We start from the raw sequence: 26,769 nt of genomic DNA, 5'->3' as shown, positions 1-26,769 counted from the left end.
AAACATAAATCAAACTAAATACTTTCAGCCATGAATTAATAAAGGGAGTAATTTTATCTTACAACAAATTTGTGTTTATTATGATTTAAGATTCAGAAAGAATGGTACAGTCTGCAAGATCATAAGGACCAACCGTTTCTCAGAAAGAGGAGTGCATCAGTGTCTAATGCTATTTTGTTCTTAAATGAATATATACTTGAGCAATACATAACAATTACCACATTTAATTTGTGATTTTGTAGGTGTAGGTAACATCCTGGATACTAGTATAGAGTAAGTGAAATCAATAAAACTATTTTACAGAATATTGCAGGTGAACTATATGCAGGAAGCCGCCATTTCCATTAACATCTGACCTTACTCAGTGGATGCATTATTAACCTAACACAGGTCATTTTATTTAAATGCACTTGCTTTTGCACCCAGAGAATATTTGGATTCATTCACCCTATTGACTAAAATTGCCAGTTTGCCCAGGTGTTTGTCTGTACATAGGGCTGTAACAATAATGCAGCAGGGGGTGCAGTGACTACACGGCCCCGAGAAGAGTGGGGTCTGGAGGTGAGAGCCCCTGCTCCAAGGCTTCATGATGCCCCTGCTCTCAAAAGAGCATTTTCTGACTTGTTGAGAGCAGAGTGGAGTGCCAGGGAGTCAAGAATGGCATTGTTGGCCACACTCTAAAATTAAGCTATGGGACCCATTGATGTACTATTCCTCCCCTGTCTGTACACATTACAGCTTGTTCACTGTGGGCCTGAGTCATTAAGGAGAGCAAAGCAAAAAAAGGAGTTACTTTGCACCTTGGCAAAACCATGTTGCATTGGAGGGGGAGGTAAATTTAAAATGTGCTGGCATATTTATAGTTCGGGTAGGGCATGTCCTAGATCAACTGTAAATTTCAGTGTAAAAAAAAAGTTAACAAGTATTTGTGTGCTACATGAAAAAACAGCCAGTATTTTCTGTATGTGCAAAGTAATAAACTAATTTGCACCCCTTGCATTGTAACATGGTTTGACCAAGATCAAATATATACTCCCTTTTTTTGCCTTACTCTCCTTAATGACTCAGGCCCTGTGGTTCCTCAGCACACAAAAGTCAGGTCATAGAACTACTTACTTTTCCATTTTGGACTTCCCAGTCATTAAAATTAAACTTTCCTTATTTCATTTAACAAACTGCTTAAATGAACCCTATTTAACTACTTCATAACCTGTTTTTATTTTTCACGTTTAATGAGCTGGTTAGTTTTGGTCTCTGGCATTTTAAACAAAATGTTATTTTTTCAGGAGTTACTATTTGTTTTTGCTTGTGACTCATACTGCAAGCAAAAGTAGGTTAAATAGACAACAAATAAGCTTTTAAAATGCTGTTGCATTTACTGACATGTATGGCATAGTCCCACAGCCCTCCATAGTTTCTCTAGTTTTGTAATATCAAATAAGTGTTTATTATTTATTTTGACCAGTAGAATCCCTAAAAAGCTAAATGAAACACCAGCGCCCAATCCCCTACCACCAACATGAATAGTTCCAGTGTAAAGTGGATTTATTAGCAACATACATAACATTTAATTCCAAAATATAGTTTTCATATATACCTGTCTGGCCTGCCCACTAATTGAGTGATCTTCATTGATGTCACATGATAATGTCTTAAGGGACTTCACATTCAAATGAGAAAACACCTAGCACTTCTGCATTACCTTTACAAAGTGGTCAATTTGAATGCAGTGCACAGTGTTTGTGGACTGATGTGATTTCTCTGTACAGCACTTGCGGAATTAGCGGCGCTATATGAATAGCTGATGATGATGATGATAGTGCTAGGGCTTAATGTGACCAGTTGCTGGCTTTCTCAATAGACCTCCAGGCAATCACTCACACTAAAGTTCTATGGTAGTCCATTATCATACACATATACTATCCCTATTATGTCCCTCTTTCAGAGCAAACCAGTCACAGAAGCCATAATCCTGGCCATTAAACCCTAAAGCAGTGTGCACTACTAGTCCAAAATATACACATGGAATCAACGTAATCAACAGTAAAATTATGATGTAATACCCATTTGAAGAAAACAAATAATAAAAGTCAGTCCATTAATAAAAAAATAAGCTTTATTAAATACTATATTTTCTGTTTTTATAAATCATTACTAAGTTTCCAACCTAGGTAAATGGAAGTGGTTGCTTCTAGCCTTGGAATAAGGCGCACAATAAGTGACTGGACTGTAATTTGGTTCCAATTACGCTAATCATTACAGTAAAAGGAGTACTTACATAGTTAAGGCTTGGGAATTTGCAGTTATGAGAGGCAGGAGGTAGGATGAGCTTAGCACAGACAGAAAAAGGGGCTGAATACTGCATGGGGAGTATTCTTCAAGTTTGGTAAACAACAGTAAAAGCATTCACTCCTCATTGTTTAGATAGGTACAGTAAATTGGGGTTTTCACTGGATCTTTCTCCAATGCAGTTTAAATGAAAACGAATGTAAAGTTTGAGATTCAATGTTTACAGGTCAGCAAATCACCTCAGTGATGGTCAAGTTGAAAAAAACATTAGAATTTACTTTTAAAATGTCGGTTTAAAAATAACAAAAATGCCAGAAATTGAACACATTTGCATTGTAATTTGTAATAAACTTTTTATATCCTTAACACATATTATTACACAACATGTATATGAAAGAATAATAGCAGATTCATAAATTGCCTCGCCAAATATAAAACTATTGGGCCAACATTTTGCAAATCTTCTATAAACTGAACTATATTAGATTCTGTGGAAGAAAGCTTCTACAATGGAAGAATGAGCAGAGAGCATTCACATCAGCACAGGTTCACCATGCAACTTACCGGATACTCTCAAATCATTTTATAAAAAAAACTTTTTATGGTATAGAAAAAGCTTTACAAACTAAGATAGGAAAAAAATTCAAGGGTTAAATTGACAGTGACATGGTACATGAGGCAAACAATATAAGTACACAAATTTCCAGTTAAGTCAGTCCTAGTGCCTATTGAGTGTATCTAATGGTCAGAGCCGTAGGGGCCCTAGGCAAGATACTGGTTTGGGTTCCCCCTCCTTGAAACAATACATAGCACTATATTTTTTAGCATAGCATATACTCCTATAGTTAACTAGATGGTTAAGCTATGTGCTGCCGCACATCACGTTTCTCCCCCTGCATCACACTTTGGCTACTGCATCACACTGCTGCCCCTCATTGCTGTTCCTCTCATCACACTGTGCTCTTCTTTATCATTACACTGCATCACACTGCTGCCCCTCATTACTGTCCCTCTCATCACACTGTGCCCTCCTTTATCATCACACTGCATCACACTGCTGCCCCTCATTACTGTCCCTCTCATCACACTGTGCCCTCCTTTATCATTACATTGCATCACACTGCTGCCCCTCATTACTGTCCCTCTCATCACACTGTGCTCTCCTTTATCATTACACTGCATCACACTGCTGCCCCTCATTACTGTCCCTCTCATCACACTGTGCCCTCCTTTATCATTACATTGCATCACACTGCTGCCCCTCATTACTGTCCCTCTCATCACACTGTGCCCTTCTTTATCATTACACTGCATCACACTGCAGCCCCTCATTACTGTCCCTCATCACACTGTGCCCTCCTTTATCATCACACTGCATCACACTATAGTCCCTGCAGTTAAAGAATAATTTTTGTCAAAGGATCTAGCAGAATTTTTAATTATACTGGTCATATACTCCATACGATGAATATTAAACTCAGTGGTCGAAGTGGAAATTTAGAAGTGGCGGTATGACAAATGTAATGGGAATGCAAAAGTGTGAATGGAATTTGATAATTTTACAATGAAGGCAGTATGAGAAGTAGCGGTATGGCCTACTTCCATATACACCCTACTTTCACCACTGCTTACCTTTCAATTCACACAAATTGTACTTCATCTTTAAATAAACTTAGGTATTATTCATAATTAACATGTGAAGAAGCTGTAGTTCAGGGTTAGCAAGCCCAGTAATAAAAAACAGCAGTCTCCTATAGCTACCACGTCACAGACTGTCCGCCACTACAGTTACTGACTGCAGCCCTCTACCTACAGAAACATATTAACATGCATTATTACATTCCAGCAAATTTCATGTCAGTCTTCTGCATGAATCCCATAGTACAACATTTAAACAAATCAGATCTCCTCATAATGTAAATCCCACCAGATTCAGAAAAAAATGACAGACTGTCCTGCTCTCTCCTACCTGTTCTTGTCACTTTCACCACCTGTGGCTATTGGTGTCTTTAGATCAGTTGCTGCTTGTCTGGATCCTGGAATGTTGGGGGCTCTATTTGGAAAAAAAATGGGTACATGAAATTCAGAAAACTCCAACCAGCCCCGGTGTTAAATCAATATAGCACCCACATTTTATAAGTAGGCCTCCCTCCAGCCCAAACATTAAATTAATAGCGTACACATTTAATAAATAGACCTATTTCCCTCCAACCAGTTCCAACATTAAATTAATAGTGGTTCCATTTAAAAAATAAACCTATTTCCCTCCCCACAAACAGCCCCAGTAATAAATTAAATATTATTTACATTTAATAAATATAACCATTTCCCACAACCATCACCAGGCATTAAAAAAATCATAATCACATTTAATGAATACACTTAATTTTCCACAAACAGCCCCATATTCAATTAATAGCTCCCAAGCCACCCCAGCATTAAATTAAAAGGACCAATCATCCCATCTTAAATTGATATGCCCCACTGTTAAATTAAATTGCCCCACCATCACTCCACAAATAAAATAACATCCAATCATTAGCCCCCACCTGCACTCCACCATTAAATTAATAGCCTACCTCCCACATTACATTAAGACCCTCCCCCTTCTTTCACAAGTAATATATATACACAGGCCCCTCACACACATTATATACTTTGGCGTGAGTTGGTCAGCTTAAACATATATTGCAATATGTGGAACTAACATTCCCTGTTTTTAATATAGAACAGTACTTGATATAGCATTAATTATGTGTTTGGAGAGTGCAGAGTATCCCTGTTTTATTGTCTATACAATGTGGGCAACCCCCTCTTGCACCCCAGTCTGTACATGGTGAGTGCAGAGGACCTATGTCTGTTTTTGTTTATATAATGTAAGTCCCATGACTCTTGCACCCCATTCTTTACATTAATTAATTCCAACTTGTGTCAGGTGAGTCCCAGGTCTCCCATGGCTGCTAGTGCTAGGGAAAGACTTGCCTTTAAAATCTGTGTGCAGGTAAGCCTTAAGCCCAGATAAAATAGCATAGCATTTGATCATGTTAGGACTGACCAGAATGGGAAGACTTTGGCGTGAGTTGGTCAGCTTAAACATATATTGCAATATGTGGAACTAACATTCCCTATTTTTAATATAGAACAGTACTTGATATAGCATTAATTATGTGTTTGGAGAGTGCAGAGTATCCCTGTTTACATATATATAGATATATATATATATATATATATATATATATATGTATATATATACACACACACACATGCCACTCATACACACCCATAATATAAATACACTGGCCCCTCTCACACACACACACACACGCACACACACACACACACACACATGATATAAATACACTGGCCCCTCACACACACATAATATTATATATATATATATATATATATATATATATACACACACTGGCCCCTCACAAACACATAATATATATACACTGGCCCCTCACGCACACATAATATATTTACACTGGGCCCATACACACAAATAATATATATACACTGGCCCCTCACACACACATAATATAACATAATTTTACCTTTCTATTGCCTTTTTCTCTTCTTTTTACTTCTTTTTTTTCTGTTCTTCTCATCTTGCTTTCTTGTTTTTTCTACGTCACGCTGTAGCTGCTCCTCGCCGAATCACTGAAAATGTCGTCGGGCTTGAGGACATCATGCCCGACATTCAGTGGGAGAGAGGAGGAGAGGAGACTGCTGGGAGCCGCCACGCTGTCAAGTGACTTTGTCTTTGGGATTTTTTTGTTTTTCTCTTAACTCGGCCGCAATTTTGTTTACTATGCCGGCGAACAGAGGGGAATGACAGACTGAGGGGAACGCCCCTCCGCCTTGCCTACCCTGCTCACCGTCGGCTCTGGGGGGGCCCTCTCGGGACCGCTAGGCCCTAGGCAGTTGCCTATGTTCCCATATCGTAAATCCGGCCATGCTAATGGTTAGTAAGTAATAAAGGAGAAGGGTGCTCGGTTAAACAGTATGATGCTGTGGTTGTTTTTAAATTCTGTATTTTATTACTTGTATTTGTATTGCTTGAGACACTGAATGAAAATAATAACATGCACAGTACTCAATGGGACTTTATTAAGGAGAGCAAAACAAAAAAATTAATAATTTTGCACCTTGGCAAAACCATGTTGCATTTAAGGGAGAGGTATATTTAAAATGTTGGGATAGATTTATATTTGGGGAAGGGCATGTCCTAGATCAACTTTAAATTTCAGCGTAAAAATAAAGCTATCAAGTATTTGTGTGCTACATGAAAATATAGCCAGTATTTTCCTTACATGCAAAATAAACTAATTTGCACCCCTTGCATTGCAACACAGTTTTGCCTTACTCTCCTTAATGACTCAGGCCCAATAAGTGTTATGATAATTGCATAAGTATTATATCTATCAGGAGCTACAGTTCACTTAACTATCATGAATATTACAGAACTAAATTCTCTACTACAAAGATAACATCTCTGATTAAGCATAATTCCTTAGTTAACAATGTAATTTCTTACAGACACTAGTGCCAATGTTATCATAACAAATCTGACTATTAAGATTACTTCCACAGTTTGCATCTCTAAAGGACTCATTATGACTGTACTGAAAATGTATCACAGTTTGTCATGAAATAACCAGATGTAATGTGACCAACTTGGACCATTCTCATAGTACATAAAACAGTTAAATATAAAAATAAAAAATGTGTTCTTTAGTTTCATTTGCACCATGCTTGATCAGTGAACAAACATAGTACCTACAAATATTCTGTTGTTATTCTAATTCAGACAGTAGTGATGATTCTGTCATTTAACTATGCTGCGCTGACATTAAGTGTGACAGACCTGGTGCTTTATACTTTGTTGGGATTCTGGTCAATAAACAGTTTCCTTTCTTTGCCTAATATAACCTTGATGCTTGCCACAAGTTATATTCAGGGGCGCCTAGAGGGGGAGGAGTAGGAGAACAATAGTTAAAAAAAATAATAAAGTACCTTTTTGTGCCTGCGGGTGGCGAACGCATCCGCAAGGTGGGTGGATGGGGAGGGGGGGGGGGGATGGTGGTCCACTGTGTGATGACTGTGTGTCATCACACAATGCCCAGCAGCCTGCAGAGTAATCCAGGAGCTCCAAATCTCATGAGATTAAATAATTTTGCGAGATTTGGAGTTTCTAGCTTGCTCTGCATGACGTTTTCTGTCAGCAGCATACATTCGTACAGTGGGCTGGGGGGTTATAATGTGTCTAGGGGGGTTAGAATGTGTCTTGAAGGGGGTTATAATATGTCTGGGGGGTGTCATAATGTGTCTGGGGGATTATAATGAGTCTTCGGGGGGGTTGTAATATGTCTTGGTGGGGTCGTAATGTTCCTGGGGGTGGCATGATAATATAACTGAGGGGTTGCATGATGTGTCTGAGGAGTGGTGTGATGTGTCTGGGGTGGGACATGTTGTGTCTGGGGGATGGCATCATGGGTGATATGGCAGGGTGTGGCGTGATGCGTGATGTAGCTGAGGAGTTATTATAATGTATGTATAATATACTGCATGATCTGTGTTATGTATGGTGTTAACTTATTGCTCGGTTTTCCATATTTACACTTTTCAATAGGTCCCAACATTCCAGGATCCATGCAAGAATCCAGTTACAGGTTGTGAAGCTGCAATAACCGGTAGGTGAGAGAAACATAATTTTAATACAAAATGGGGGAATTCAATTAGCCGCAAGTGCCTCCGGAACGTCCGCGAGACACTTTGCAGCAGAGATTTAACAGAAATCTCCTACCATGTTTTCCTGCACCTTTATGGTGCCGGCAATGTGTGCTACGCGATGTCTGTGTGTCAACGGTAATAATAACAGTAGTAATGGTAACAGTGCACGGCCCACGTTGCTCTAAAGAACAATGCAGGGAATTGAGTCTGCCCCTATGGCTCAAATAAAGTAGACAAACCAAAGAGAATAAAGATAGACCACCTCAACTCTTACCATAGTAACATTGTATTGTTCTGTCTCATGAATGCTGACTGAAAAGGGTCACAGATTAAAGTTGTTCTTCCAGTTAGATTGCAATATTTTTTTTTTTTACTATCTTGCCTTAAAATAAAAGGTTTAATAGAAGTCTGTAGTAAGCGATGCAATCTGAGTCCAATGACATTCAGTTCATTATTAAGTTATTCTTTCTTCTCAGATTGCAGGTCCTACATTTTTTTAAAAAAATGCAACCATAACAAGTTCTCTTGTATAAAGCAGTGTACACGCACATTTCTAGCTTAAAATTAACATTCCTTATTGATAATAAGCTGTTTTGCATATTTACATATTCTATTTGATTATAGGATGATTCGGAAGCATTTTTATTCATTGTTTTGCTATTTTGTGTAGTATGAACTGGCAAACTGCAAAGTGTAAGTTCAGAGCGCTACCCCACTGAGAAGCTGCGGCCAGACCTTAAGAGACACATCAGTGAGCTGAAGCAGGGTTATAAGAAACAGTGGGACAAAGTTCCTCAAATATGGCATAAGGGATTGATCATCTAAAACAGAAAGCAATTATTTCAGGTTATTGCTACTAAAGGTGGTTGTACACTGAATCATTGAGTGTACTTACCTTTCACACATTACTTTTTTAGGTTGGCTTATTTACAGTTAAATAAATATTGATGAAGCAAAATCTGTTATCTGTTATTTGCCACAAGAACTTAGATTTACTTAACGTTTAGATTTTGGGGTCTGATTCATTAAGGCACGCAAAACGAAAGGAAGTCCATTTTTTAAAACGCAAGCAATTCGGGCATACGCACATCTGTATTCAACTACAAGTGGATCTGAAGAAAGTTTTTTATTTTTATTTAATTTGTTTTTTATACATAATATACATTTATAAGGATGTTATGAATGTCTACTGTACATAAAATATATTTTTACAGTTGCTCTTCATTTCAAACACGTGTTCTAGCATGCATGTGCGACTATCATAACTATTACTCGGCACTTACACCTGCCTTTAGCTGGTGCAATTGATACGGCTAAAATTCACGTAACTGAGAGATGTCCAAAGATTTAACCAGACGCTGCTGATGCGCTCTACCTTGGCACAAACTTACTGCACATTGACTATGTGCATAGGCCCCTGTCCAGCTCTTCAAATTGGCAGTTGGAAGTATCATTTATATGCAAACATGAACTGCGTTCTTTGGCGTGTGTTTCAGTTTCGCACATGCGCAGAGTGAAAAAATTCAAAATATCATTGTAAATGGAGTTTTTTTCCTTAATGAATCAGGCCCTTGGTGAGCACTAGCTTACTGTTAATTATGCCCTGATATATAATGACACAGTTTTAAAAGAAGGAGCACTTTGTTTCACGACAGTATACATGCTTATGTGTCTACCAGAAGGCAGCAGAAACATAACACTAACATTAATTGGGGTATAAATTTTCAAGAAGAAATCAGTGTTTCTTACCTATTCACTTGTGAGCTGAAGATTGAGCTGATCAAATTAGTTTGAAAAGATACTAGTCAGGTGTACAATATAGTAGCTCTCTGAAAAATAGTTAAACCGAATGGGAATTGGAGTGGAACATATCTGACTGCATAGGGCAACTTGTGATTGGATGTGAGCACCACATGGTCGACTCTTATGCTACCTTTGGATGCCCCTACTACCAAGTGCTATGCCCTGCTACTGCTGTGTTCCTTGTGTAATCAGGATAAACACTGTGATGTCGTTTTCTCGCCTTTTACCTTTAGTGCTGTAGAGAAACCGATAAGCTTAAATGTTTTTTTCACAAATAATGAAGAATAATAATGAAAAATAATGAATAAAGCATGTTAATAATTACATTTTTTATTAGTTGGGGTATATGAACAAGAAATTATAGTAAGACACAGAATATTCTACTCAATGCGCATTTGGCTGCAGAATTTTAAATGTTGACTAGCGGAATCTGACCCCTATTTTTTTTTAGCTGCGTAGACTTCTCACTTTTAATACCCCAACCAAACCAGGAGCATAAAAAAAATGACACCATCAACAAAATTCTACTTACAGACTATAAATTCTGTGAAAAGTATATTTACAAATACAATGTAGAATACCATTCCATGAAAGTACAAAGATTGTATCAAGGAGCATAACAATAGGGGATGAAGGGGTGCTGCACCTATGGGGCCCAGAGGTGAGGGGGTCACCCCAATTTGAGGCTCCCATTCCTCCAGAGTCTCCGGAAACCTCTGCTGAGCAGTGCATGCACTCATAGCACTACACATGCTCAGAAGAGGCCCCCTGCTCTACTCTAGTGAGAACAGAGCGGGGAGCCCAGGAGGCAAAAATGCCATTACCAATCCACCACCCAAATTTTGCTATGGTTCCTGGTGATGCACTATTCCACTCCTGATTGTATCACTGGAAATTCGCACCTCTTTGAAGCAGCCTGTTTTGCCACAAAGCACAATTTACATGAATTTCTACTGCAATTTCGCTAATTTCCAGATAGAGGACCTCTGCATTACATAGATAGCAAAAACTGAACAAAGATTTCTGTAGGTATCCTGGATTTATTTCTCAGAAAAGTGTAAGTCCTATGTCAAAACCACCATATTGTCTTGTGTGAGGTGTCTATTATTTGTAAAGAGACAAAGGGAACATTCTTATAGTAATGCATACTGAATTTAAATGTGACTCTTTAGAAGATTTCTGCCATAAAGACAAAAATAGTGTGAGACGCCAGACACGTTTTATCTTTCCCATAAAAAAAATAGAAAACAGGTCCGTGGAAAGCTTGATGTCTGCTATCTAAATCATTGTTAAAATGATGATTTATTGCTTGTTTTTTGATGTGTAACAATTTCACTATGCTGCAAGAAATTAGTTCAAGACATACAATAAGAAAGGAACCCCACGCTTTAACTGGCAAAAACCACAGGGGGCCTAAACTGTGTAACTTATCATTTTGTAGGCATTTCAATTATTTCCTCAATTTTGGCTGCTCTGCTCAGTCAAGAAAAATGAGTGCAAGAAAAATTAGGCCAACATCAACATTTTAGACCCTTTTTGACTTTCCCTAACTAATATTAATTAAACACGTAATCTGATCAACATAATAAAATATTTTTTAGAGCAGCTAATTATTTTTCTCAAGATATAAGAAAAATTAGATTTAAACAATAATAATCAAAGTAAAGCAAACAAAATGTTACCGATCTGTGGCATCATACGTAACATTTGACATATATTGAGGCATTTTCTAGTTGTGTTTTTAAGACATAAGCTCTTGCTTGATGTCTGTTCACAAATACTTAAACAACATATACATTTGTGTATGGTGAAGGATCCCATAAAGTGTGTACTGATTTTACCAGCAAAGCCCTGTATGGGTGTGGCCAATATACAGCTTGGTAGGCTTATTGTCTCAGAACTCATACTGCTGACCATGTACTTTGACTAGAACAAATGAAAGGTCCAGTGTGTTTCTATAGCTGCTTTAACAGCACTTGGCACATGAAATTCAGAAAGAGATGTTTTGTTACTCCGCTTGATATTTATTTATGCATTTAAAAAATCTATTAAAGCCCTACATACAGTATGACATTACAGTTTTTCAAAGAGAAAGACAGAAAGCATACAAGAATAGAAACTGCTTGCATGACAAAAGTGATTAAAAGGCAAGTTAAGACACCAATGTTAAGATAGATTTAATATAAAACATCCCTGACAGCGAGGGATGTTTTTTTAACTGAAAAAGTACAGCACTGCAGTGCATTTTCTAATGTGCTTATTTGTCCACCTTGTATGCACAAATCCACTTTTGGTGCTACCCCTGTATAATTGTCCTACCCCTACTAGAATTGTGGGCCATGTTTATGGTGGCAAGAGTACAAATGCCGCTACTACTACCACTTGAAGACAAAATGACGTCACAAAGACATTTGTGCTGCAGACCTGTATCTTGCAGCTTCATAAGTGACCTTTTAGTGACTCACTACAGTTAAATCTTATGAAAATTAGGATTCAAGAAAGTTTAGCTAGAAAATCACTTCCATTACACATGAGGGCACAAGAAATACAAGTTTACTGTAAGCCGTTTTCTTGTGTGAGGGTAGTAGTATGTTAGGCTCACCTCATCATGATCATCATCATCAGCTATTTATATAGTGCAACTATTTCCACAGTGCTGTACAGAGAACTCACTCACATCAGTCCCTGCCCCATTGGGGCTTACAGTCTAAATTCCCTGACATACACACACATAGAGAGAGACTAGAGTCAATGTTTTGATAGCAGCTAATTATCGTATTAGTATGTTTTTGGTGTGTGGGAACAAACTGTAGCACCAGGAGGAAACCCACTCAAACACAGCGAAAACATGCAAACTCCACACAGATCAGGCCATGGTTGGGAATTGACCTTATGACCCCAGTTAGGCAAAAGTGCTAACCATTAAGCCACCATGCTCCCTCCATGTCTTGTAGCTCCCTTAGGTCATCCACCTGGCTCTAGCTCAGTCTCTTCCACCTAAGGCTCCTGTGGGTTAAAGGCACCAAATGGGTATCCCTGTATATGCAAATCTGATAGCAGTTGAACAGGTATAATGAAGGTGTAGCAATGTACAGTTATATCTGGTGAAATTAATGGGCAACGGGTTAGCATAGTCACACTAGCATGTTCACACAGTCTCTGTTTCCAACCTTCTCTTAATCTGTTCTCAAATGCATTTATGGTATAGGTAGATTTAGTCTTGAAGTACTCTTGTGTGCCCCTCTGAGCAAGCACTCATACTCCACATACACGACTTGCATTCAGGTCAAGCTAGCAGCATTCTGTTCTGCCCTCATACTCTTATAACTCTTGTAATCTTGATTTCAATCGTCCCCGCAAAAAAGTATACTGCATCTAAATTTTACTTTGCCCAAATCGAAGCACCATAACATCACCAAACATAGCACATGTGAGCCATAACAATCTCATTAGAATGCTAAAATCCCCTGTCTGTTCTTTCACACCGGACACACTTATTCCCATGGTTAAACACTCTTGGGGCATTGAATAAAATTGGCTTGCATTAACCAATAATGTTAAATGCAATTGTTTCATCTTCTGTTTTATAAGATTCTTCATGCTACATGCAGGTAAATGTCTATATAAATAATATCCATATATTTAATGAGACATATGCATTGTGAAAGCACTCTATGTACTAAGAGAAACCTATTGGCTTGTTGTACTTAGCTATTTTCACGAATGCATCTATGTCTCAGACTATTTATGATTGGTCCCAACTCCAGCTAACATGAATGGAGCAGAAGACTGCATAAAATAAGAGAAACCATGGACAAAATACAATGTGGCTTCATTGAATGGTGTTCGTGCAGTAGTCTTAGATGTTGGGTAGTGAATTAGATAGGAGACACTAGCAGGAGAATTACTTGCTTCTAACTGACATGTCTCTGTTAAATTTTCCACAGATGCATATATTTTCTTTGGGAGTGATTCTTCTATGAGTGCAATAGATACATATGTTATATTCCTGTGCAGTATGTTACATCCGTATGTATTATATTAAATAAAGATTCTCCGATGTGATCACTATGGTTCCAAAGCACAAAGACTTTATTTGCAAAATGGATTACAGGGCAAAGTATCGCATGCATACGGTTGCACAGTTGACACCAACACAAGCTTCTATGAGAACAATTTGGTTTCCAAAGCCAGAGGTGAACAATTTATACACTGTACAGTTACAAAAGGCAGTGACATCACAAAGATACACAGTTACAGTATTAAGGTCCACAGTCATAGGTCGATGGTTTATGACCTCCCAAAAACTCAACATGCCATTGGTTGATTCCTCTAGTCATTGTTCCTTGAGGTGGCCTGGTATCCTTCTTCAGGCTCCCTCTTCTAGATCTGTATAAACTGGTTCTTTTAAAACCTCTTGGACTTGCTATTTGGTGTGTGAAAAGTGATATTATTTCTAACTAGCGTTCGAATGTGCGAACGCTATATAAATAAAATTGAAAATGTTCTCATGCAATTGTTCTACATTTTAATCGAATATAATGCACGTAGCATATAATAACTTTCAGCAAAATAAGTTTTAAAACAATTTAAAAAATTTAACCCCTGGTCCACTTGGTACTTCATCCTATGTGGTTGACCATATCTCCATTTGATTGATAGTATTTCCATGTCAAAGCATGGGACTTAAAATGTGTAGACACTCGAGCTTAGGGGGTGGAAACCTAATGTGGGCAGTATTCACATTGAAACCTACAGGCACACAATCTAAACTGGATAATATATGTAAGAAGATACCATGAAATGGAAAAAGACCAGTATTAGAGGGTTTGAACTCTTGGTTAGAACCTGTGCTCAAAAAAGGTCAGAAAAGTATGAGGTAATAGCATGCAGTGCCGAATACCACTAACGTGTGTGATACAATGACAATAAGTTACACTGAATCCCTCTATAATAAAAGCAATGAAAATAACGTGTCTCTCTCTGATAAAATTATGGGAGGAGAAGTGGCAACAATAAAAATGGCTATTAATATGAAGAACGTGCAGTCACTTGTCCCAACAAGGATACTACACACAAATTTGTGCAGAATATGGGAGAACAAGTAGCTCAAGCAAAATTAAGCAGATCAAGGCCAGACTACTAGTTCATTAGGTCTGTTGTACTGGTTTTCAGTCCCATATATGGTGCAGTATTTAGTGGTTTACTCATACTTGCTGAGGACACTGGCCAGTTATAGAGGTCTGGTATGCACTTGAAGTAGGGACCGAAGGCCTGGATGGGTGCCCAATGACTCTCCTCGTTAGAAGAAAGAATAGCAGTAATAATAAATCCGGTGTTACGGAACTAGTTAGATACCGGTCTGATTAGCCAGAGCAGGCCTGACCTGGTGCTGAGTCTAACTAGGTTCAGAATAAGGAGGCAAGTCACGGATGTTGCTTCTTCAATACTTCAACGAGTTGATAATAAACATATATATAAACATGCACCGATGACAGGAATGAGGTATAATCTGCAGATGTATAATACAGATATCACATATAATGGAGAAGCATAAATATGTATAGATATCACAGCTACTACATGGTAGTAGTAACGTACATAATACAGGAATAATGAGAATGGTTAGATTAACTGTAAGCAGCGACAAGTGCTGCAAATCACTGGGAGAACATATAGCAATGCAAGCATCAATATATGAGAAGGCATAGTACTGGGACTGAGGCAGAGAGGAATCCAGCAAGGTAAGCACACAGGAAGGTTGGTAATTAGCTACGGCGGAGCGTAGCCATGACTGTAGCCGAGGCAGTGATACAATGCAGGTGTCAATTAGCTGTGGCGGAGCGTGGCAAGATGATATGCACAATAGCAGTCTTGTACACAGCACAGATGAAATCAGCTACAATAACCACAGCAAAGATGAGCATAGTCTGCGCTCAGTGCACCACAGAGAAGGTGCAATAACCAATGTCCAGGATACCACAGGGTCAGTAATTAGTAGAAGATACTACACAGGGATGCCAGGTAAAGTCTATACACCGCAGAGTCCAAGAATTAGCAGTGTAAGCGTACCAGCCTGTTTGGTATGACAAAGGTTCTATACAGCAGAGTTGAAGGAAATGAGAGTCTGTGTATCACAGTAGAGGCACACTAGAGAGTAAACAGAGTCTTGTAATATGCACATGAAGATACTTGCAGCAGGAGAGTCCCAGGAGAAGTGCACCAGCACTTGGTAGAGAAATAGAGTCTGTGTATTACAGTAGAGGCACACTAGAGAGTAAACAGAGTCTTGTAATATGCCCATGAAGATACTTGCAGCAGGGATTTCCCAGGAGAAGTGCACCAGCACTTGGTAGAGAAATGGATCTCTTTCACAAGGAAGACACAGGGTCAGGATACACAAAGGTCCATGAATCAGGCTAGCAACAAAATGCACTGACAGTGAGCAGGTGTCAGTGCTGAGTTTAAATAGAGCAGGTTTCACTGACCTGCCCAAAGGGAGAATCATGTGATCCACATGAAAACAGAGCAGACAGGGAAAGTAGCAAAACCTGGTCAGGATTGTTACATCCGTAAACCTGGATCAACTCCGGATTCCCACCTTGACTTCCACTGAACACCTGGGCAGGATCTGGCCTAACTCTGGATGGGATCTGGACTCCTGCTGGACCACTGTACCAGATCTGATTTAACTCTGGATCTCTGGGCCGGATCTGAACTCCCTCGGAACCTCTGTCACCTTTCTCTCTGACATCAGCAACTTTCTCGCTGACATTGGCAGATTCCCCTCTGGACCTGTCACCTCTGCTCCTATGCTAGCTGTTCCCTCTGTTATTCTGCAGCTCTCTCTAGTAAACCGGCAATTCTTTCTATTAGATTGGCTTTCCTCCTCATTGCATTCAGCCTCTCTACAATCACATTGCCCACTCTAACTGTACCTGTTTCTGCAGCTTCTCTCTCCACAGTTCTCACTTGTCCAGGAATTTCTGCTTCCTGGATTCAGTTGCACTCTTTCAGCTATTCTATCAGCTTCTCTCAGGCTGTTATTCTGACAATGACTAAGTTTCATTTGTCTCTAACCTCACTCTCGTGCTTCTCTTGCATGCTCCAAACTCCTCGCTGGTGGCATGTCCTAATTTAATTTCCAATCTCTCTGTTCCTCAGGCATGCTGTGGCATGTAATTCTCAGTGCCAGAGGAAGCTTTGTACTGTTCCCAGTCAATAGCTCCGTCTCTCCTGTCTCTACGCACCTGAGACCCAGCATCCCTAAACAACGATGAGTTCTGGGTGCTCAGGTTATAGAAAAAAAAGAGATATTTCAATGTAGAAGAGTCACTGCTTGGGATACAGAGTCCCATTTTTATACCTGGAAATATTTTGCACATTTAAAATGCCTTAAGGGGTTTTTTTTTACCTAGATATTGTATTAAATAATAAGCAAGTTATGGGTTATAGCTCACTATAGTTTCTGTGTTAAAAGACCAATAGCTAATCAACTCATGTTCCTTTTTAAGCCCTAGAAAGCAAACATGGCTCAATGTTTCAGTTATTACTGCTCCCTCAGCAGGCAGAAAACATGATATTACTGCTTTTGCTGAGGCTTTTCAAAGACATCAAAGCTTTGTGAAATGTGCAGTGAGTGCTACAGGATACTCAACAGGTCATGGTATTTTTTATGGGACCAGCGAGAAAATTATTTCTAGATGTTGTTATACATAACTTTGTATCATCATATATCCATTTTACAGAATGTATAACCATTTCGACAATGCCCTTGCAATTCCTTTGAAACTCTGGAATGACATATTACCTTTTAAGTGCTGCATTGGTGATGAAGGAATACTGCAGGGACAAGTAGACAGGAGGGTCAATGTACAGTATTATATTAGTGTAAAGAAGAAAAATTACTCAGCACCAGTTTGGAGATGGAAATTAACAGGTTAACACCTCTAACTTAATTATGAAAGTATGGAATTTTAATAAACTGAACAATTAACTTTTATTTAAATAGATTTAGGATAAAAAAAAAATGCAAAAAATATTTAGAATGTAAGCTTTCTAATGATTAGAGTCCTCCATACCCTATATTTTCATTTCTGCATTTATTTTGTCTGTTTTGTATTTCCCTGATTTATGTATGTACTGTTTTTCCTACTGTACGGCCGAACCTTACAAATCTACAATAATAATAATAATAATAATAATAAGTAATAATATACAAATCAATTCATCTTTCATTGTTATTTATTTTCCTGTTGTAGTTGCCACTCTCTTTGCTATAGAAATTTTGAAGAACATTAAATAAAATACTTCAAAATTTTAAATCAATTAGACTAACTCCATGCTAACTCCATTAATGTTGCTAAAAATACACTATAATGGATAAACTACATGCTAGAAAACATTCCACAATAATTAATACATTTGGGTTAACAGAATAATCGCAGATTTACTCATATTGGAAATTATCTTTTTTTCTTGATTCATTTCTACATAATCTAGAAAATGATTCACAACTAGGGATGCTGAAGGAGGGGGCGAGGGACAAGATACCCATGCCTTTCATTGGGCCAGGTGGTGGTGAAGATGATGGGGCCTCATCCATTCAGCCATTGTCACAGCTAAGTCGTATGATGGTTAGAAGTAAGTGACAGCACTAAATAATAGCTTAATTTTTGTCCCATATTGGTCCCATAGTCCCAACTAGATGTTGCGAGGCACCAGCTATTGCCAAAGGTTTGCGCTCAACCTAAAGGGGTGACTTTGCCAAGGCTGTCTGCGCAGCTAGAGGGAGGCTTGAGAATTTGTAGCATTGAGACCCAGGGCTCTTGGTGGCCCTAAACCAAACATCATTATTAATGTTGTTTAAAATCTCATTTTTTTCAACCACCATCAACTTCCTCTACTTACATAGGAAATTATATTTTGTAATGTCAAAATAATATTCTTACCTGGCTACATGAAGCATTTTTACATTCTTTAAATTCATAATACATCAGATAAAGTTGCTCTTCCACCTAGTAAAGGTTGGTGGTGGAACCTAGAGGCTGCTACATCAGCCGTTTTTCCCATGACTCTGACTGCTCATTACTGCAGACCTAGCAAAATAATATATATAACCACCTTCAATTGGTGGTGGAGGTGGTGTGTTACCAATCATATTCTCTATTGCAGCTTGTGATTTATCCTCCTATTCACCTGCCCCCTTCTGACTGGTTTCAGCCAGGGCTACAAGAAGAGAGGAGGATCCTTTGAGGAGGGGGCTGCACTATTACTTTTTACTAGATTGAAAGGTTGATTCTGCTTTTGCCCATTTTTTAAAAAACAAAACAAAAGCAATGCCCTAGACAAGACAGTATCTGAATTCTGGGGGCTTAAACTGTGGGACTCACTTTATCTGCACTGTCAAGGTCCCCAACAGCAAGGCCTAATTCCTCAGTAAGTTACAGTTCATTCAATCTGTGGATGCTGGCATTCATTGACCCAATGCCAATAGTTATTGAATTAGTACTGTGAAAGGTAATTGCATTAACAGCGTGATAGCTATTGGTTATATTGGTATCCAGAAAGTGTGTGATGATTCAGCAAGAGATGGGACAGACCACGGCTTCTTTGTGGCCTACTCAGGAATCAGGCTCACACTCAACTTCATCAAAGACCTCAACAGCGCATCAAAAAAGAGCATCAACAGTCAACAGTTAAAGTAGGGGAGGCAAGGAGTGGGATGATTTTTTTTTAAAGGGACAAGTAGAACTAACCACTAAGCTTACCTATTAACACACATTGACGATAGCTTGAACCATGTATTGATAATGAGTGTCTTCAACAAGCAAAAACTTCCCATAAACAACTTAACTCCTATATGGCTATGGCTTAACTTACATGGTTTGAATGTAGGATGTTCCTTATAGGACCAGTAGCCTAAAACACATGTCATTCTTTATACAATAATATACTGCACTAACATTCACAAATATATGAATAAACATATAAGAAGCTTATTACAACTATACATAGCTGAGGTGAAGCTGTGATTGGGGGAGAAGATGTGTTTAGTAAGCATGCTATACTTCTTGACTTGAAAGGGTAACTCCATATAAATGAAGTAAAATAAAATGTCTTTTTTATCTAATACCACCCTAACCCAAATAGCGGAATTGTGGTTTTCCACGTCAGGGAATCCCGCTGTTCAGGAGAACCCAATCCCTTCAGTGTTACAATGCTGCTTGCCCTTAGGCATGGCTCTATGCAACCAAAGCCTGTGTTTGAAACTTCTGGTCATCAACACTGAGACAATAAGAGTTACATTGCTGGTGAGGGTCATTTGTTTTCCAAGATTTTATTAGTTGGGGAAGGTAAATGTTGGGTAAAAATTACATTTTTGCTGAAAATTACTGAAAATTAAATTTACTCTTTAAGTCTATTGAACAACAATATAAACCAATTGAATCTGTAATGACCTATGCATACTGTATGTTTGTATTTATTTATAAATGCTCCAAGATGTTTTTTATTGGATGAATTTGTTTCTAATTCCTCAACTTACACCAAAATTAATTAGTGTCAGTCTCAATATTGAAGCCATTTTTGTGATTGATTTTTGTCTAAAACACCAGAATCTTTGACTTGGAATGTATATGACATAAGACTGTTTGGCTTAACAAAAAACTACAGAACACAATTCTTATTCTTAAAAAGTTGATTTTCACCAAAATATTCATACTATATTTATATAATACATATTCAACAAATACTTCATATAGTATGTATAGTAAATATTAAGTATATATGTGTCTTGCTTTGAAAAAGTCTCCATACCACACTGCCCTGAGAAATTGAGCAACTGCAGAGTTTGTATAATGCTACAAATAGCAGAACAAAAGTTTCTCTTTGTATCTTAGTCACTAAGTTTCTTTTTGGGTGGGATTGGGTGGGCTCTAGGTTTTATGGTGATCACTAAAGATGAGCAAAAGGACAGTCTTGGATTTTACATGAACATTGGTTAGCTCACAGGGTTACATAAATATCTGTGAAACAAACTACGGTTCATTATGAAAAATGTTTGGTTAGATCATTAAGAATGCAGGGCAGTCACTTTTTATATTGTAGATTGGTGGTCAACATATGAAGTGTGATTTTAAATTGTGCATAATTGTGTAATTTATGTAGTACGCAAAGGTCACCAGTTTGTGAGCAACAACAACAGAAAGACACAACTTTGAAATTGACATTGACATGTGGCCAGGAGCTCAACTTCTGCCCATTCGGCTACTATGAGACCCTGCAGTCAAAGGGGAGGGGGGCAGTGATGTGTGTCCATTCACTCTGTTGGCTTGAGCATGTGTGGGGTCAGGCACATGAGCAGTGGAACGCTGTTTGGCCTTTCTGTTCAACTGTGATAATTCTTAAGATTTATAATAATTATCACAGTGGAACTGAAATCTCAAATGGAGTAAATGAGTGGTCTTTGCAGCAATACGTAGATTAGTCCCCCATAAAAATGGGGGGGGGGTGATTACTGTGCAAAAAATAAATACTGATTCCCCATTTCTAGACGTTGCTTTTACTTAGCAAAGAAAATAATCTGCCATTTTCAGAACTCTATTAGCCATGAGGAGCGTACCTTTGGAGTCTGGGAGTCAAAATAAAAACAAATTTGAAAATGATTGAGATTCTCACTGTTAAATAACTTATTTCTGTATTTTTTGAATTTACAGAAAAATAAAATACACCCTACCTAAAAATGCAGCATATTTTCCCTGTAAAAAAGCTTTCACTAATTTAGAAAGATTGGACAGCGTTGTGGGATTTACAGTCCAATTGGTGATATGTCTGATGCTACAAATACTACCAATGATAACAATGTAGGTTTATATACTTTTTATTAGAAGGTGCTAAGGAAAATAAAAGTTTTCCCAGAATGTAACCTGATTAGCAGTTTGAAATAAGATCTCTCCTGATTGACAGTTTTTTCATGTATTTATCCCCATCTGGATTGATTTAGCAAAACCATGAACTTGTTTGACTTTGTATTTTCTCTATCTCCAACAAAATCCGACTATGTAACTATGTAATCTGAACTTGCTGCCCTTTTGAAAGAGTTTGAAAAGTGTTATGTGCACATTTACCGATCTTCTTGATGGATACTATTAACATCTGTGTTCATCAGGTGACTTTAAACTATATACATTAAAGCATCTGTGAGCCTTTAAAATGCAGTCTATAAAAAAGTCACAGCTTTAATACTTTTTTTTAGTATTTATATGAAACATACTGGCACTCAAGTATTGGTTTTTTAATCTAGCAGATATTTTATAACTGAATTTTTTTCATGGAATAGAAGACCTTAAAATCTTCAACATTTTACTTAGCTCAGTATACATTGATCCAAATAGGTTAGGCCCCTTCTGTTTAAACAAAAAGACGAAACTAAAATACAGATTACTGTTTAGTGGGCATGAGTGCGCTCCACCGACAATCCGGAGCAGCCACTTGGCTTCCAGAACAACCACTACATTGCTGGATTGTATGTGCAGGCAATCACACCATCTACACATATCCTGTGCAGGGGGCTCCTTCTTGCTGCTTCCCTCTGTTTGGTCTCTTCTTCCTTTTTAAACCACAAAGTGCATGGTGTAGTATTCTGCATTCCTGACCTGCCTCTCTGATCTTTGTTGCTGACCCTATGCCTGGATACTGACCACTATGTGTGTGCTGCCTGACCTAACCCTGGCCCTGGATACTGACTACTCTGTCTGCCGCCTGTTCTGACCCTAAGTCTGGATGTTGACCTCTCTATATGTCTGCCACCTGCCTTTATCCTTTGCTTGGATACTGATCACACTCTGTCATCTACACATACTATTATCATTATTATTATTATTATTATCTTTAATTTATAAGGCGCCACAAAGGGTCTGCAGCACCGTACATGACACACAGAAAACAGTGTGCCATGACACAACATGATACAGAAAGAACAAAATATTAACAAAAATATATACACAGACACAGATAGCATGGTAGTGCAAATCAAATTATTACTTGGACAATGAGTGAAAGTGATGGTAGAAATCAGCGAGTAGTAGGCCGAAGCTTAAGAAAATAGGGCTAGGGAAGTAGGCCAAGAGGTACAGAGAGTGATGGAATAGTAAAAGGAGCACTCAAGGAAAGAGGGCCCTGCTCCTGAGAGCTTACATTTCAAAGGAAAGGGGGAAACACAAATAGGGTGGTACTAACTGGGGGAGAGAGCCGGGACAAGGGAGTTAGGAGGAGGACTGATAGACTTGAATAAAGAAATGAGTGTTAAGGGCACACTTGAAGCATTTGAGAGTAGATTCTAACCTGATGGAACGTGGAAGATCATTCCACAGCTGGGGAGCAGCCCGGGCAAAGTCCTGGAGACGGGAGTGAGAAGAGGTGATCAGTGAAGTAGTGAGGCGGTGGTCACAGACAGAACGGAAGGGGTGGATAGTAGTGTAGGTAGAGATGAGATTGGAGATGAAGGATTGATTAAGAGCTTTAAAGGTGAGGGTGAGGAGTTTAATTTTAATTCTGTAGGCCATGGAGAGCCAATGTAGTGGCTGTTGGAGGGAGACAGCAGAGATAGAGCGGCGGGAGAGAAAAATGAGGCGTGCAGCAGCATTGAGGATAAACTTAAGAGGGTCAAGGTGAGAATCAGGTAGGTCACAAAGAAGGAGGTTACAGTAGTCAAGGTGAGAGATTAAAAGCCAGTGAACGAGGGTTTTTCGTAGCTTCCGTGGTGAGAAAGGGGCATATCTTGGATATGTTCCGAAGGTGGAAGTAGCAGGATTTTGAAAGGGACAGAATGTGAGGCTTGAACGAGAGAGAGGAGTCAAGGATGACCCCAAGGCATCAGACTTAAGGGAGAGAAACGAGGGTAGTGTTATTAACAGAAATAGAGAGGGGGGAGGTGGGAGAGTCCTGGAAGGGGGGAAGACGATAAGCTCAGTCTTGGAAATATTGAGTTTAAGGAAGCGTTGGGACATCCAAGATTAGATGGCCGAGAGAAAGAATCTAATCAAACCTATGTGAAGTGTTCATCATGTTACAAACATTAGTCAATTTGAAGAGTTAAAGGATTATCAGCCTATGTAGCAGGAAATAATACAAAAGTTGTTAAAAAGAAAAAAAAAATATGACTAGGAAATAGACGAAGTACACAAGAGAAAAAAATTACTTTTTAACGGGGTAACATAATAGTTTACAGAAAAAAATAATCAAAAAAAGAACTTGATCTTATGGAGAACATTATCGTCATCATCATCATCATCATCATTATCCACATTTATTTATATAATGCCAGCAAATTTTTTACAATTGGGAAAAAACATTAATAAAACAATACTGGGTAATACAGACAGACAGAGAGGTAAGAGGGTCCTGCTCAGAAGCTTACAATCTATGGGGAAATGGGAGTTTGAAACACCAGGGTACATGCCACATTATATTGCACATTGGACCAGCTAGAATGCAAAGGTAAAAGTTATTGAGTGGGCTGTATTATCAGTCACACATCAATGTTGGTCAGAGGGTTGTTGTTTTATGTTAGCTGTGTAGAGGGTGGTAATAGGTAATCTAGAAAAATTAAGATGCTGGTTGAGGAATATCATAAGCTTGTCTGAAGAGATGGGTTTTCAGAGAATGTTTGAAGACTAGAGGAAAGTCTTATTGTGCAAGGGAGGAAATTCCACAAAGTGGGTGCAGCCCAAAAAAAGTCCTGTAATGTAATGGATCGAAGTGATGAGAGTGCAAGAGAGATGCAGATCTTGTGCAGAATGGAGGTGTTGAGTCGGGAGATATTTTGAGACAAGTGAGGAGATGTATGTTGGTGCAGTTTTGTTGATGGCCTTGTATGTTAGTAAAAGAATTTTATAATGGATTTGTTGAAAAACAGGCAACCAATGTAGAGACTGACAGAGTGGATCAGCAGAGGAAGAACGGTTAGCAAGTAAAATCAATCTAGACGCTGCATGCACAATAGATTGTAGGGATTCAAATCTGATTTTGGGAAGATCAGCAAGGAGGGAATTGCAATATTGGATGCGGGAGATGATGAGTGCATTAAGATTTTTGCAGTGTCTTGTGTGAGATATATGCGTATTATGGAAATGTTCTTTAGATGTATGTAACATAATTTAGATATAGAGTCGATGTGGGGAACAAAGGATAGTAGTGAGTCAAGGATCACACCTAGGCAGTGAGCTTGCGGGGTGGGATTTATGGTCATGTTATCGATAGAAATGTCAAACAGGAAGCTTCTGTTTTTGGGTGGGAATATTATTAATTCAGTTCTTGAAAGATTGAGTTTGAGCTGGTGAGAGGATATCCAAAATTAAATGGCAGAAAGACAGTCAGTAACTCGAGACAACACAGATGGTGAAAGATCAGGAGAGGATAGATAGATTTGTGTATCATCCGCATAGAGATGATATTGAAATCCAAAGGAGCTTATTAGTTTTCCAAGAGAAGTGGTGTAGATAGAAAATAGCAGAAGACCTAGGACTGAGCCCTGTGGTACTCCAACTGATAAAGGAAGTGGAGCAGAGGTGGATCCAGAGAAATTAACACTGAAAGAGCGATTATATAGGTTAGATGAGAACCAGGATAGGACAGTGCCTTCAAGACCTAGGGATTGTAGCGTTTGTATGAGGAGAGAGTAGTCATCAATGTCAAATGCAGCAGAGAGATACAGGAGAATTAGAAGAGAGTAATAGACTTCAGTTTTTGCTGAGATCAAGTCATTGACAACCTTGGTCAGCGCAGGCTGTGTGGAGTGTTGAGAGCGAAAGCCTGACTGAAGAGAATCTAATAGGTTGTTTGCTGTAAGAAAGTGTGTGTGGCAAGTGTAGGCTATTCTCTCGAGAAGCTTGGAGGGGCATGAGAGCTGAGAGATGAGGAGGTAATTTGAGAGAGAGTTTGGGTCAGAATTTTGTGTTTTCAAAATAGGAGTAATTACTGCATGCTTGAATAGTGATGGAAAGATACCAGTAGAGAGAGAGAGAGAGAGAGAGAGATTACAGATTTTAGTTATATGTGGAATGGGCACAGGACCTACCAATTTGTGATGGTATGGGAGCAAGAGGTAAGGAGGTAGAGTAGGAAGATGAGAAGAGAGTAGAAACTGCCTCTTCGTTAGTGGGATCAAATAAAGAGAGAGTGTCAGAGGGTGCTAGAAAGGAATTGAGCTGACTGTTTGTCAAGGGAGATGATACTATTTCAAGTCTGATCTTATATATTTTGTCCGTGAAATAGAAAGCAAGATCCTGGGCACTGATGGTAGTCGGAGGGTTTGGGGTGGGAGGGTTTAAAAGAGATTTAAATGTGTTAAAAAGGCATTTGGGGTTAGAAGCCTGAGCATAGATGAGAGATTGGAAGCATGTTTGTTTTGCAGTGTCCAGAGAATTTCTATAGGATTGGTAGATACCAGTATATGTGATAAAATCATTAGAGGTACAAGCTTTACAAGAAAGTTTTTGTAGAGTTTGTGTTCCTTTAGTGTGCCACGGTTGGCAACGAAGTCTACAAGCAGTATGTAGAGTCGCTGGAGTCACTTGACCAAGGGCAGTTGTTAGGGTTTGGTGAAAATGAGGTACTGCCCTATCAGAAGAGGAGAATGTAGAAATTGGGGAGAAAAGGTGTTGAATAGAGGTGGAAAACTGTTGAAAATCATTAGAGTTAATATTCCTGCAGGTGTGAGAAGGCTTGGAAGAGTTTGACACTGGGGATGGTAAAGAACTGGGCATGAGTAGCTAATAAGGTGATGATACGAGAGGGGGAAAGGATTGTTAAGGAAATCAGAAACTAAGCATAGTCTAGAGAAAACAAGATCAAGGCAGTGGCCATCCTGATGAGTACCGGATTCAATCCACTGGAAGAGGTCAAGTGAGGATTTTAGAGAGAGTAGTTTGGAAGCAGCAT

This window comes from Mixophyes fleayi, chromosome 2 (genome assembly GCF_038048845.1).
Source record: "Mixophyes fleayi isolate aMixFle1 chromosome 2, aMixFle1.hap1, whole genome shotgun sequence".
Lineage (NCBI taxonomy): Eukaryota > Metazoa > Chordata > Amphibia > Anura > Limnodynastidae > Mixophyes > Mixophyes fleayi.
Note: the sequence above shows the minus strand (reverse complement) of the source record.